This window comes from Zootoca vivipara, chromosome 2 (assembly GCF_965207765.1).
Source record: "Zootoca vivipara chromosome 2, rZooViv2.hap1.1, whole genome shotgun sequence".
In the NCBI taxonomy this organism is placed as follows: Eukaryota; Metazoa; Chordata; class Lepidosauria; order Squamata; family Lacertidae; genus Zootoca; species Zootoca vivipara.
The window spans coordinates 55201058-55216228 of NC_142584.1; the positions used below are offsets into that span (position 1 = coordinate 55201058).

The 15171-nt window shown below is 43.9% G+C and overlaps 1 protein-coding gene across 7 annotated transcripts in view; it reads left to right on the forward strand.

The window, feature by feature from the left end:
* The first annotated feature begins 373 nt into the window (after positions 1–373).
* JADE2 (jade family PHD finger 2) overlaps positions 374–15171 on the forward strand; it is a 153326-nt gene continuing 138528 nt past the window's right edge. For 2 of the 7 annotated variants that reach the window (XM_060271668.2, XM_060271672.2), the window contains exon 1: positions 4438–4617. The gene's annotated coding sequence lies outside the window, so the exon portion shown is untranslated. Of the gene's footprint in view, positions 476–2144; positions 2341–4437; positions 4618–4841; positions 6311–7310; positions 13589–15171 lie in introns of those variants that run through there. The other 5 variants (XM_035105461.3, XM_035105459.3, XM_088661916.1 and 2 more) reach the window with 5 other exon arrangements.

The following is a 15171-nucleotide window of genomic DNA, read 5'->3' on the forward strand; positions in this document are numbered from 1 at the left end:
TGACAAGAACCCCACATAGTCCTCACTTCCTCAGTCACCTCAGTCTTCTTTCAAATCCTTTCCCTGTATAACATGACCTCACTTCCTGATTTTTGTGGCTGCTTCTGTCCTTACAATAAAACTATAGTCAGAATGTATACACAGCCTAATTAACATCTCTGGTAGTAAGTTACACAGGTGTTATTTGAGTGTTTGGAGCTGCCTGGTGTAGCTTTGATTTAGTTTTCTGTCTCCCAAAATTGCTCTGCTTTGAAGTATTTAGTGGCTTTTACATCCAGCTAACAAGGTTTGTTGCAATCAATTATTGCAAAGGTAATTTATAATGTTTTTTATGTATGCTGATTCAATACTGTTGTATTAATTTGCAGAAATAAAAAAGGGGGTGCAATTATGGTTAAATGCAAAGAAGTAAAAGTGTGAGCAGCACCTGTTCAAGCCTTCAGCAGTCTCAGTCTGCGGAATATTTATGGGAAAAGTAAGTAAGAATCTTGTGGTTCTTGTAGAGAGCCCTCTTTAGTTACTGATTTAAGACCATATAAAACCCAATAAAAGATAAACTCTTAGTTGCAAAACATCTGGTAATTCCACTTGTGTTTTTATCATGCAAAGGCTATTTCCCCTTTTCCTTCCAGATAAGCAAATGCAAGTGGGAGTATGGTCTTAGTGAATAAAGATGGGGGGGGGGGTAAAGCAGACATCATCTCCAGAGATTTGATGCCGAAATCCAGCATCGCCTGAGTTCTGCAACTGCGGCTTTCTCCCGATTGAAGTGCAGAGTGTTTGAGGACTGGGACATTTGCAGGGAAACCAAAATGCTTGTATACAAAGCTATTGTACTACCAACCTTACTATATGCTTGTGAAACATGGACCACTTATAAACACCATTTCAAACTCCTTGAAAGATTCCATCAATGGTGTCTCCGAAAATTTTTACACGTCACTTGGAAAGACAGGCGAACTAATATCACTGTACTGGAAGAAGCAAAGATCACTACTGTAGTGTTGAAGCAATGATTCTTCAACATCAACTTCGTTAGACTGGTCATGTTGTGAGGATGCTTCTATTCCGAACTTAAAAATGGAAAGCGTAATGCTGGTGGTCAACAAAAGAGGTTTAAAGACTGTCTCAAGGCAAATCTTTAAAAAAAGTATAAACACTGACATCTGGGAAACACTGGCCTGCGAGCGCTCCAGTTGGAGAACAGCTTTTACCAAAGATGTCTTGGGCTTTGAAGATACTCGAACTAAGGACACAAGGGAGAAGCGTGCTAAGAGGAAGGCACACTTGGCAAATCCACACCATGAATAACTCCTGCCCGGAAACCAATGTCCCCATTGTGGAAGGACGTGTGGATCCAGAATTGGTCTCCACAGTCACTTACGGACTCATTGTTAAAACCGTGTTTATGGAAGACAATCTTACTCGGCTACGAGTGATTGCCAAAGAAGAAGAAGAAGCTGCTGCTGCTGCTACAGGAGACTGCATTAGATTTTCACTCTACTCCACCCCCACCCCAATTTAGCAACATGGTTTTTGTTTGGGTTATTGCTTTTCCATTTATCTCAAAGAAAGTATATGGACATGGCAGGGTGTGTGTGTGTGGGGGGGGGGTTCAGTTCACGAGGGAAGGGTAAATAGAAAAACACATTTGATTTGTCCACTCTCCACATGTGTTATGGGATGTGTGGCAAACAAAGGAAAGAGAAGTGGAGTAAAATTGGACGCACTGGAAAGAATCAAAGCATGGAATTTATCAGAACGGAGCAAAGTGTTGTGTGTGTATATATGTGTGTGTATATAACCTTTTCACTATTATCTCAATTCTGTAAATTGTTCAAGGATAGTTGGCCAAATCCCATATAAAAAAGGTAAGGGCTTTAAAAAAAAGTATATGAGCATTTAGTATATTGAATTTATGTTTGAATTTGACACCCCTGCTTCAGAAGAGATAATATGCAGTATCTACTATATTTATTATTATATTCATTTCTACAGTGAGCAAATGCTTGCTGGCCTTTCCATTTCCTACCCCACTTTAAGTATTATGTAAACCGTGCTTCTTATTTATTAATCTGATGATTTTTTTCTAGAATGTCTAATTATTCAATACCTGTACACCAGCATGTCTTTATGTCCCCTAGGAAGCTGAAGGAACAGTACACGGAGTTCCCACATGGTCACTGAAACTGACCAGATGAAGACCTCCTTCTCAACGGTGTTGCTGCAGAGATGGGGAACCTGTAGTTCTCCAGATGTTGTTGTATTACACTTCCCATCAGCCCCAGCCAGCGTGGCCACTGGTCTTCCTATTTTCCAAACACAGAACACCTGAAGAGGGTTTGTATTTCTGAAAGGGAAGCCGGTGGAAATGGGCTGGGGGGGGGGTTAGAGGGGAATGCTGCTTATGATTGCTAAAAAGCCATGAGTAGTAGAAGACAATCTACTATTGATAAAATCTTTGGCCTTAGTAAAAACAACTCCACATAGTTCAAACAAGTGTGAGAGATAGAGCAAAATGGAGACTGTGATTCTGCTGTTGATGTATTCAGTTGCATACTGGAGTATGCAAAGCATATGTGCCGCAGCTAAACCATCCTGCCCATCCAGTTCTTCACCCTGTCATGACCTACTGAGGATCATGCCAGTTCAGTGCACTTTGATATTTTGTTCCATATGCTTATGATTAGGGCTTGAAAACCCCACTGGATCCTTCCAAAATATCTAGCATATGATCAATGTTAATTGTATTACATTAATTGTTCCCTTTCTCTGGCACAGGACATGTGTGTTCCAAGGGCCAAAGACAATGTGGTATCTTCCATGGCATGTGGTTCTGTGGCCTGGCAGATCAGAAGGGGCTCAACACAAATGTGGGAACAAGGTTGTTCCCTGTGGAATATACCTTAATGATCACTTTTCTTAGTATAATTGCTGAGGGGTGTGTGTTAACTCCAGAATTTATCTCCAGAATTTATTTATTTTAAATCTTCACTGGGAAACACGTGCATGGTTTTCCTAAAATGGCAATTCCCCTGAATATTGCAGTGGTCTGAGGCATCCCCATGTCAAACAGTGAACATCTGGACGGAAAAGTTGTTGAGATTTTTTTTTTTTTGCAAAGTTGTTGTTGGCCAAAATTTCTGACCTTATTTTGGCAAAATAATGCCGTTTTTGAGCTATTTTTCAGGTTGGGGCACCTGGCTGAAATGTTTTTAAATGTTTTAAACGGTTTAATTCTGATTCCTCTGTTTTGTTTTTGTCAGGTTGGTGTTGGTTAAATGTTTAGTTGGAGTTGGCAATTATTTTGATTTTGTTATAACTGTAAACTGTTTATTATTGTTATTCTTACTGGTTTCTATTGATTTATTGGTTTTCTATGTTGCTTGTATAGTAAGGTTACCAGATTTTTTTCAATGAATCCAGGGACACTTCATTGAAATGAGTCAGAATGGATGGATTTTGTCAGGGGACTGATATGTAAATCTGGGGACTGTCCCTGGGAAATGGGGACATCTGGTAACCTTATTGTATAGGATATTTCATTTTTTAATGTTTGGTTGTGTGTTTATATATGTTGTAAGCCATCCAGAGTGGCTGGAGAAACCCACCCAGATGGGTGGGATATAAATAATAATAATAATAATAATAATAATAATAATAATAATAATAATTGTTATTTGCCCGAATTCCACCCAAACACTGTTAGAGACAGCTGGATTCCAAATATGTCCGGGAAATCCCGGACATATGGCAACCCTAGAACATATAGTTCCAATACATGAGGTAAATATATAAATACCTTCATATTTTAGGACATGGGAGGTAGCTCAGTGATAGGGCATCTGCTTTGCTTGCAGAAGGTCCCAGGTTTCCATCCCTGGCATCTCCAGGTAGGGCTGTTTGATATCTTGGAGAGATCCTGCCTGAACTGCAACAGCATTGTGCTTTGTGTTTCCCCTAACCACAACAATACTGCAATGTTGAGTGTTAGGAGAATGTAGCTATCATCTCAATAAGAAACCCTAGGTTGGGAGGTATATCTGATTTTTCTACCACATCTAAGTAACACTTGCACATGTACCGCTGTAAAATCCCTTAGCAAGCCTAAATCTTGAACCCAGAACTTTGAGCAGCAGCTCCTGAGGAAAGTTCTACTTTTGAAAATGCACGTTCTTAGTTAAGTGTGAACCACTCTAGAAAAGCAAAGCATTACTGTATTAACAAGTGGTGGTGGTGTGCGATGGTTAAGGAGGCACTTGAGGGAGGCTACTGCCTTGAGTGGGCGACAGTTGATCAGGCAGGCCTCCCCTGCGTGAAATAACTGTTATTTTATGAGAAGTAGGTGCCTGCCTCAAGCAGGCGGCGGTGGGTGTGGCCAGCTGGATGGTTGGAGCTCTTCTCAGCGGCTGCTGCTGCTGCTCCTGCCGCCACCACAGAAAACAGACAGGCAAGAGCAACAGCAACAAACACCCTTCCAGCAACGGATTGAAGTGTATTGTTTGTGCATCACAAGGTCAAGTCGAGAACTACAGGAGGGCGGACCTGGCTCCTCTTCTTCCTGTGCAAACTGGGCAAAGTTCTTTTTCCTCTTTGCCTTGTGGAAACCTTTTGGTGGTAAAAGAGGGCATTTGGAGGGATCGAAACAAACAGGCTCAATGGGGCAAAATGTTTAAGCAGCCCCCTCCCATCTCTGTGTGTAGGGCGGGGGTCGAATCATGCCGTTCAACCCCAGTTTTCAACCCCCCCCTTTTAGTATGGGTTGCTGAAAAGGAGCAAGTGCTTAACGTCAGCATGCTCCCGGCTGTAAGTGATCTGGATAACTATTTGAATTAAAAGCGGACCCCCCCCCCCCCAAAATACCCGTCTCTCTCCAGAGTGGTAGTATTTCAGCACAGAGGTGGCCGCGTAACTTTTGTGACCCGCGGGAAAACAATTCTGTTCCGATCTCGATTTGCAACCTCCCCCCCCTCCCTTGCTTCACTCCCTCACCTCCCGTGCCCTCTTAGCGAATGCGAACTCCCCCCACCCCTGTCCCCACGCGCGGTTTTCGCTGCGAGGGTCTCTTCCTCCTTTCCGCGGAAGAGGTTTCTTGGTCGGTGTTTCTTTCCCCTTAATATCCCTCGCCGTCCGCCTTGCACCTCATCTGTTATTTGCAAGAAACGTCTTTTTGACGCAGGAAGAAATGGCAAATTTGAAGTACGTCATTAATATGGCGCCAAAAGATTTTGTTAAGTATAAGCTTATTTTTTGTAAGGTTGCAGCAGCAGGCTAGTGTGTACGCCTGTGCATAGCTCCGGGGAGGTGAAAGCGGCGCGGTCGGGGGGGGGGGCAGAGAGAGAGAGAGAGAGGAAAAAAGAGGGGGGAATGAGAAGGGGAGGAAGCAAAGAAAGTGTTGCAGCTCTGTGATCTGTGTGTGCACTGCCGCCGCCGTTGTGTGTGCGCGCGAGGCTGAAGATCATTGCGAAAGTGACCTGATCAGGCTTGTAGAGAGAGAGAGAGAAGGAGAGAGGGAGAAAAGGAGAGCGAGCCCGTGTATGCAACCCGACCTCTTTCCAGCTGCCCAGGGCACAAGAGAAAAGAGATGGGGACTCAGCGCATCGGAGGGAGGTGAAGGCGAGGGAGGGGTGGTGGGTGAGCAGTGCGTTAGGGTGGGAGGCAACACATGCCGAACACAATCAGGGATGGGACCCACGTTTGCTACTGCCGCCGCCGCCGCCGCCGCTGCACCTGGACCTGCTGCTCGTCAGGGAGAAACAACAAACAAGAAAATAAGAAATTGAGGGAAGGGGGCACAAGGGGGCGTGGGGGGAAAAAGAAGGTGGGGTGAAATCGCCAGCATCACCCTAATTTATATACTACTCCTTTGAAGAAGTCCCCCCTTCGCCAGCAGGGGAAAGGGGGTGGGAAGAGAAAAGAAGAAAAAGGGCAGTCGCAGGATTTCGGGCAATTGCAGAGATCCGAAAAGAAGTCTGGATTTAAAAAAGAAATAGGAACACGCAGGGCTCGCTGGATTTTGCACAGAGCGGCCATCTCAGCTGGAAGCAATTCTTTGGAATTGATTTTTTTTTGGTGTGTTTTTGTTTTTAATTTTGCATCCATGGAGTTACTTTGTATCTACTCCTAAAAGAAGGTCATCATCTTCGGATCCTACAAGGGGGATGGTTCGCCCCCTGCGCAATGGTGCCGGATTAGTCTTTGCAAAGGGAGATTCCATGAGCGGTTACGTTTTTGGAGCATCTCTCCCCACACCTCTCTGGTAACCCGAGGGACAGTCTCAACTCTTGGAGGACGCTCTTTCCCAGCCAAGGTAAAAAGGGTGGAGAATTGTTCCCGGTTTTTTGGTGCTCTTTTTTTTTGCAGCTTCTCTCGATTCCCCCCTCCCTCCTTGCATTTGTTTTACTGCTCCCTGACTCTGCTGCCTGCAAAGGAGGATGGGGGGTGGAAGAGTGTGTAGCGTTTTTAGACATTGATTGCGCATGTTGGTCAGTCATGTTTTAAAAGGGAGGCGGCAGGAATGTAAACAACAACTTTTTAAAGGATCTGAAGCCTCAGGAAACGTTTCCTCGAATTAATGACTGCGGCAGAGCTAACCCCAAAAGGTCTCGAAGCAAGAGGGTGGCTGGGAGAGGGGAGTTAAACACGTTTTATTGAGGGAGAAGGGGGAAGAAGGCGCACGAGGGGCAAAAAAAAGGGTGGCGGGCGAAAAGTACGCGGCGTGTGTGTGTGTGTTGTACCCTGTATCCGCGAGTAAAAAGAGGTTCGCGCGGCAATTAGCAGAGACACGAGTTTCATTTTTGTTGATACGCAGCACGTTTTGGAGCCTTTGCCTGTCTTGAAGCTGCACCCACATGATCCGCTCCTCTCACGTGCTAGGGTTGTGGGGTCCCTGCCAGCTCCTGCAACAGACACAAACAATGCGCCCAGGAGGCAGGCAGACGAGGAGAAGAGGCGCCTTTCCTTGGCGAGGGTGGGGTGGGGGGAGCCCGGGTGGGCTTCGAAGGGCACAGGCTTTTCCGGGGTGCCGGTGGCTTTTGCAGTCGGGCTGCACGGCACAGCGACGGCGGCGGGCGGTTGCCCGGGCTGGGAGGGGGCAGGGCGAGAGTCGCGCCGCTGGGGGGCATGGAGAGATTTGGGAGTGGAAATGTACAGGCAACGGCTGCGACGGAGCTGCGCGGTGGGGAGAAGGACTGTAGGGGGCGTGGCTGTTGTTTACCTTCTCAAACTCTCCCGGCTCCCAACGGGCTCCTCCGGGGGCGTCTCATCTCTCCCTCCATCTCTGCCACTGAATCTCTCCCTCCCTCCCTCCCTCGGCCGGACACGCGGGCTCCTCTTTTCCTCCCCTCCCCTCCCCGAGGCGTTCCCTTCTTCACCCTGCCGCCCTCCCTGCACTTCCTTGCAGGCTTTGCACTTTGCCTGGGCTGGGCATTCCTCCTGAGGGGGGCGCATCTTCTTTTCTCTGCCCTGCTTCCCCCACCCCTCGTGCGGACACCCGATGCCCCGCTTGCGGTTGCTTCCTATACAGTGCATACTGTATATACGTAGTCAGAAAGACAGAGACATGCAAGGCGCAGGTTCTGCCCTGGAAGCCCGCCCCTCGTCCCAGAAGTGTGTGGGCTGGTTGTGGTTTACATGACCCTAAGGACAGATGGTACCTCCCCCACGGTTAAATCAAAAGGCCTTTTCTTCCATTATTGTTTGGTTTTGAGGGCTGAGTCTCCTCTCTCAGCTTAACCCCTGCAGACCTTTCTTCATTCAAACATTCTTCACTGCTACAGGTGCCTCTTACACTCTCTGTCTGCCCCCCCCCCCCGCAAGTGCTGAACATCTTCCTGTCTTTCCCGGGCTTGGTCAGTCATCTGCCCAGTCATCTTTTCCAGCCGGAGGGCAGGCATTCTGAATAGGGGGAGATACCCTTCAGCAGGGGTGAGGTCCCCTGTGGCCCCGCAGGTGGTGTTGGACTCCAACTCCCTCCAGTCCCGGCTAGCAGGTCAGGGATAATGGGAATTGTAGTTCAGCAATGTCTGTAAGGGCACTATGTGAACTACTCCTGGCCTTCAGCCTCCTGAGCTTTCATCATGGTAGGAGGTTGAATAATGATGGAGAAAGCAAACAAATGGCTGGGAATCCTTAAGCTAATTTAGGTGTCGGAAGATGCTCAAAATCAACATAGAATGAAAATAAACACATAGTTCACCCCATCTCTCCCAATCTTGTGTTTCCCAAGGGATTAGATTAGGCCTCACTCAACACTTCTTTAAAATGAGTGTTAATCTTTTTTAAAACAAACAAAAACTTTCCCATCCCATCTCCCATTTGTTATCTGCTCCTTTTCCAAACTCTTAGGCTTGACTTCCTTTTACATGTGATTTTTGTGGGAGCGCCTGAGCTTCCTACTCTTACCTAAGATTGTTCTCTTGCCTCTTTAACATTCTTTGACGCATTCTGCACTTTGCTTTTACCCATGCTTCAATGGGATCTCCTTACCCTTCTGTTATGTTGTCAGTTATGCTGTCACACACACCCCTTGCTATTTTCCTGTGCCACTGAGACAGTCGTACCTTCTTTTGATACTTTTCCATTGCTGGCACACTGGGACTATGTCTTTTCTGTATAACTTTCCTTCTCCTGTAGTCCTTAATAGTATTAGCAGCCCTCAAAGATGCCCAGGTGCCCATCTTCTCTAGCTTCAGTAAGCCCCACAGCAACATGATCACGCTCACTCTGTATTCCTGTTCTTAATTGCAATCCTCATCCTTTTTGTCTGCTACTTGTTGATATGTTGATGCCTCCTTCCTTTGGCGGGACTGTGAACACCTGGAAGTACCATAAATCATGAAGACTGCTTGGTAGTTTATGGGATATTATCCAGAAACTTATAAGTAAACAGAAATGCAGGTTAGCATTTAACTGTGTTAACTGTTGGTTAATCTCCCTCCAACTCAAAACATCTCTAGATACAGTAGTCAGTTTCTCTTTGCCTGTTTCTCCCTCAGTCAGCTTCCTATGTTACTCCTATGTTACTCTTCATTCCTCTATAAATGATGCTTGATGGTCCTTGCTTTTTCCAAGTGTCTCTCTCATTTCTCATTTTGTCTTCCTTACTCTCCATCATCTTCTGTGGAATTGAGTTCATAGAAGCAAACATTTTAATCTCTGTCCTTGCTTATGTTTGCATAAAGAAAAAAACCCCATAATCTCCAGAAGGTTGATTTCTTCAAGTAGCTTTGCAAATTGTTGGGGCCTCCCAGCTGTCACTCTGGGATATAAATTAATCTCTTTGCCCTCCACCCTTGAAACTTTGAGCACATTTTTCTTACAAATTAAATGCCCGTCTTTGATCGTGTGGCTAACAGCATTTTAATTTTAGAACCAAATTGAATATAATATCCTAATTGCCTTTTCATATGCTAGGGAATCTGTCAGCACCCCTCTTAGAAATTGCATTTGTAGTTTTAAGTTGAGGAAGATGAAAATGCACCTGATCATTGTAAAAAGCAACTGAATTTCAGATGCAGCTGTATAGATCCCTAGGTGCTGTGAACCTTATGCACAGCAGCAGCAGCTGTTTGCAAACAGGCAATTGATTATTCCTCCAACTGTCATTAAACGCAGTGCACTAATTTGGTAAATCTACATGCAAAACAATATCAGAAAGACCTTTGCAAATGAGTCTTTGGCTCCTGTTAGGGCAGCAGTTCACTTCCCTCATCTTCTCACTGGGGTTAAGCAATATTGGCCTTTAAGAACTATACTTGACCTTTAAACATTTGCTGGCCCCTGAAGTTGAAGCATATTTGAGACTGAATGAAAAATAGTTTGTATAAAGGTCAGGTTTGCTGTAGGAAAATTCAGCTTGGGTTTTGACAGTCGAGGCTGCTGAAACAGGGCAGGAAGGTAAACATATTCCTTGCTTATGGAGGCTGGCTTTACTCAAAATTTCCCTAAGGTTGTTGCCCCTGAGGATATAATTGGAATAACTACTGTAGTTGCCTGCATTAACATGGTCAGAGGTTGAGGAGGACAGAACTTTTAGTGTTAGGTAAAATAGGGAGTTTTGTCAGGGGAAGCTTTTATCATGCAGAATTGAGAAAAGCTGTCCCTGCTGAAATTGCCTTGTTTATATAATTATTGAAAATATTGAAACCTTGGCTTCTTTGGACTTCTGTCATGCTAGTCCAAATAGGTATCTTAAAGTCGCATTAACTTCTGTTCTGTTTCCAAGAATCCAAGGCCTGACTATGTTTACCCTGCCTTAACCTTGTTTGTATGAAGTTAAAAATGAATAATGAAAGTTGTAACCTGACAAATCTGGCTGTGTGAATGGAGCCCTGGGTACTCCTCTGGCACTAACACACATTTTTCATTAACCTTCTGATCTTGTTCTATAAATAACAGAATTCCTGTTCTATAAATAACAGAAAATGGGGGGTGAGAAGTTGTGGGAACAGAAGACTGAAGTATGACTTAAGTTGTCAGTTGTCAGATACATACGTTGGAGCTGCTTTTGATTTGGGGAAGATGTCGAATAGTTTGGGACAATACTGCACAGATAACTGTGGAGAAGATAAATTTGCTGCTAGGGTTACTACTCTTGAGTTTATTTATTATTTTATTTATCCATTCCATTTACATCCCACCTTTTTTCAGAGGAGTTCAAGATGGCATAGCTGGTTCTCTCCTCTATTTCTTTAATCTCCGCAACAACCCTGTGAGTTAGGTGAAACTGAGAGGCAGTGACTAGCCCAAAGTGAGAGATTTGAACGCTGGTCTCCCAGGTCCTAGTCTGACACATTAAGCACTATGACTTCACTGGGATAGATAGCTTTCAGTTAAAAGTTGTAGATGGTAGAAGTTATTTTTCTCCCTTTGCTAGTAGTGCAGCCAGCAGCTGGCTTTGAAAGTTGGTTGCCAAATCATTTTCAAGGTGCATATTTGCCAGTTATTGTAGGATTCCAAAACCAGGGCCTGTAGCATGCATATTCTGTATTTGGCTACCCACCATCTTTCAATAATTCTGTTTAGAGTGGGCTATGCTTAGTTGTATTTTATTATTGTTATGCTTAGACATTTCTATGTTGGTGATGCCCATCTCTCCTCTCTGTATCTAGATTGTTATCATTATCTAGATTGTTGTCAGTAACTTAATAATATAGCAATAATTTATTATTTATACCCCGCCCATCTGACTGGGTTTCCCCAGCCACTCTCGTCTGTCTCTGTTGCTAGTTCCATCTGGATATGTCTTTGGATAACCAAAGTGTTAGCAGAATACTGTAAAGAGAGTCAGAAAGGGAAAGTAGGATCATAAATATATGTGATAAAAAAATCCTCCTAGATATGGAAAAAATGCAAAGCAGGCAAAGTGAACACAAGAGAGTTTTGTTTTAAATTTAAATGAGCTTAGAAGTTGCTCCAGGAACCAAGATAGTGAGCATGGCTAAAACAAAATCAAAAATACCCAACCCTAAGAAGTACGTGTTGATCAAAGCACACAGTGCTAGTTTAACCCCTCAATCAGAGTAATTGAGCCCTTGTTGGATCTTGAAATGTCTGAATGCAACTCTTTGGTAGCTTTTTGCTGGGTGATTGCACAGACAAAAATGTAGAGTAGTTTCACTGGATCCATCTACCAGCTGCTTTTTGGATACCAGAGACCAAGCAATTTCAGATGGAAGCTGCATGAGTCATGGGGTAGGAGAGAGAGAAAATATGTGGCGTTTGGTGACCTCTGAATATGGCCAAACAATGCTTTCAAAGCGGCATTTTTATACTGATGCTCTGCTAAATAAATAAATAAAATGTTTACATGCTGTCTTCAGACAGCAAACTCACACAACAGCTTGCAAGATAATAGAACAAATCCAACGCTGATATAACTGTTGATTATTAAAGCTATGTAAAGCAATACAGCAGAGCACAAAAATGCGGAGGATCCAGCAGAGAACAGTTAAAACCACCAGGTTAAAATCATCTAGCTGACATCCTAGAAGACATAAAAATGTCTTCTCTTGGCACTGGAATCGGACTAGGTGAGCATTCCAAATGTGGGGGCACCACAGCTGAAAAGGCCCCCTCTCCAATTACCACCCTGCTACCTTCGGAAGAAGGGGGCTTGAAGAAAACCCTCGGGTGACAAATGCCAACCCTTGGGGAGGCTCATGTGGAAGGAGACAGCCCTTTAGGATCATAAAAAGTTGCCATCAACTGGGTCAAGACATTGGTCCATCTAGCTCAGCTCTGTCCACACTGATAGGCAGCCGCTCTCCAGGGTTTCAGACAGGAGTTTCTGGAGATGCCAGGGATTGAACCTTTGACCTTCTGCATGCAAAGTAGATTCTTTACCACTGCACTACATTCCCCTTAGAAACCCAAGTCCCCAGCCATTTAGAGCTTTAAAGGCCAGCACAACCACTTGTGCCCAGAAACTGACTGGCAGCCACTGTTAGCTGGACAAGCAACTTACAGGTTTCTTCTTCATCATCATCATCATCTTCATCTTCATCTATTTATTTATTTAATAAAACTTAGGCACTGCTTGATTGTAAGCAACCCTCAATCTTCTTATAGTCAGTCTTGGTTAGCAGCATAGTCACTATATTTTGAGATAACTAAAGTTTCTGAGAAGTTTACAAAGTAGTTGCCTGTGCAGTGCAGTAGTTTAATTTCGAGACTACTGGAACATGAATAACTGTAGTTGGGCCATCAGGGATTGAAGCTGATGGCAGGAGGTACATAATGTGACCTCCTGCGACAACACTAGATCTATCGGCACCTACAAAATACAAACTTGATTTTTCAGGTGGGTGTAACCATACCCATAATGGGTATTGTCACAATTTGGCTTAGAAGAGTGTATTGCTTCTCGCCTGGTCCATTATTATTATTATTATTTTGTAAAGAACAATTATAGCAACAGAAGAAAATTAAAAGATGAAAAACAAAGCGATAAAATAGACACATAGAATGAGTACAGTTGCACATGGGTTAAAACAAAGTCCAAGTAAAGACTTATCAATGTTATCAGATTATGAAGTATAGTTCCAGATTTGCCAGACTTGTGACAAGGGTTGTCATGAAAATGATGGTTCTGCTGACCTAGTCCATTATTGAGCCATAACACTGGCCAAGTTAGCTTGTGATCCTAAACTGTGGTTTATCACTATGTACATGAGTTGCATGCATCCAACATAATTAAACAAGCCAACTTCATAGCCAGTGTTTTGAAGTTGGTTTGTTTGGAAACTAAGCAGAGTTGTTCACTGAAGTACAGGAAAATTAGAAGGGTCTCGCCCTCCCTGTCATTTCACTTGTGTAGGTGATCAAGGCTGTTTCAGTGTCAAAACCAGGTGTGGAGCTAGATTGAATGGATCTAGATTCTTCATATGTTGGAGCTGGCAATGGTTCTTTTAAAAGAGGAAGAAGCAGGAAGTAACTTTTCTCTTTGTTTAGAAAGATGACCATCATTATTCGAGTCATCCTTTTCAACGGGACCTATTAAGTGGGAAATGTTTACAGGAGGCACACAAACCATACTTTCAGCACAGGCTAACCTCCCATTCAGTTTCTAGATAATCCGAAAGCAAGGGTAAGTGCAGGGCTTTAAATATTATTGGACTTTTCCTTCATAGTCTTTTATTAGTTGCTGCTTCCTCAGGTATTCAGGTCCATCATATTTTTAGATGTTGAAACCTGTAAAGGTAAAGGGACCCCTGACCATTAGGTCCAGTCGTGACCGACTGGGGTTGCGACGCTCATCTCAAGTTACTGGCCAAGGGAGCCGGCGTATAGCTTCCAGGTCATGTGGCCAGCATGACAAAGCCGCTTCTGGCAAACCAGAGCAGCACACAGAAATGCCGTTTACCTTCCTGCTGTAGCGGTACCTATTTGTCTACTTGCACTTTGACGTGCTTTTGAACTGCTAGGTTGGCAGGAGCTGGGACCGAGCAACGGGAGCTCACCCCGTCGTGGGGATTCGAACCACCAACCTTCTGATCAGCAAGCCCTAGGCTCTATGGTTTAACCCACAGTGCCACCCGCGTCCCTTACGTTGAAATGTGTAGCACATTACATATTCAGATATGTGCATAACTACTACTTTGTGTAGTTTTAAGGGAAATTGATTACTTTTTAGTGAAAGCATTTCTGCCAGGGATGGGAAGTACTTAGTCATGCTGGGGGTTTGTATTTGAGGCTGGAGAAGGCAATAATTTGCACATACTTTCCACAGGATTCCCACACACAACTAATGGGAATGCTGCAGTTATTGTCCTGTATTCTATCCCAGGACATTCTATACAAGATCTCAAAGTAGCTGTCTTACTACAAAAGAATTTCAGAAATAGACTGGAAAGAGAAGTTGCTGAATTGCAACTTATCACCAAGCTCAAAACCATGGAGGGACCTGGTTTGAACAGAGATATCGGGTTCTTATCTCATTATACATGATAAGCGATCTTCAGCCATCTCAACCCTTGCTTTTTCATGCAAAACCATTTGCAGTCGTTTGCGGTCATCAACAGCTATCAGTCAGTCAATCACCCATTTCCACCACCCTTCTGAGTGATCCCCCCTCCCCATCCCCACCCCTCCCCACCCCTTCTCTACATAAGTGCCTGGAAACTTCCATTTCACTGTATCTGAAGAAGTGTGCATGCACACGAAAGCTCATACCAAAATAAAAACTTAGTTGGTCTTTAAGGTGCTACTGAAGGAATTTTTTTATTTTACTTCGATCCAGACCAACACGGCTACCTACCTGTAACCATTGTCCTGTATTGTTATTCTGAAGTTGTTTGGCTTGAATGGGGAAAAAATGAGTATAGTATTGAAGATGATTGATATGTAAACACAGGGATGGAAAAACAACTGAAGCTTTTTTGTTTGATTCTCTGTTTCTGATTCTATGGCATATTTCTCATTGAAAACTAGAAAATAACTTAAAAATGAGAACTAGAATTCACAGGATTCTTTAAAAGAAAAAGAAAAACTGAATTATTGGACACAAAACCCAAAACTTTGTGCATACAGCATGGAAGGGGGATGGGTCACCTTTGCTTTTCAGTTATGCATCAGGGAAACCTCTCTCCCATGGTAGAGGTGCAAGGTATCACCCAGTGTGTGTGTCATTGTTGATGGTGCAAAATTTGCAAATGCAAGAGTTTCTCTTTG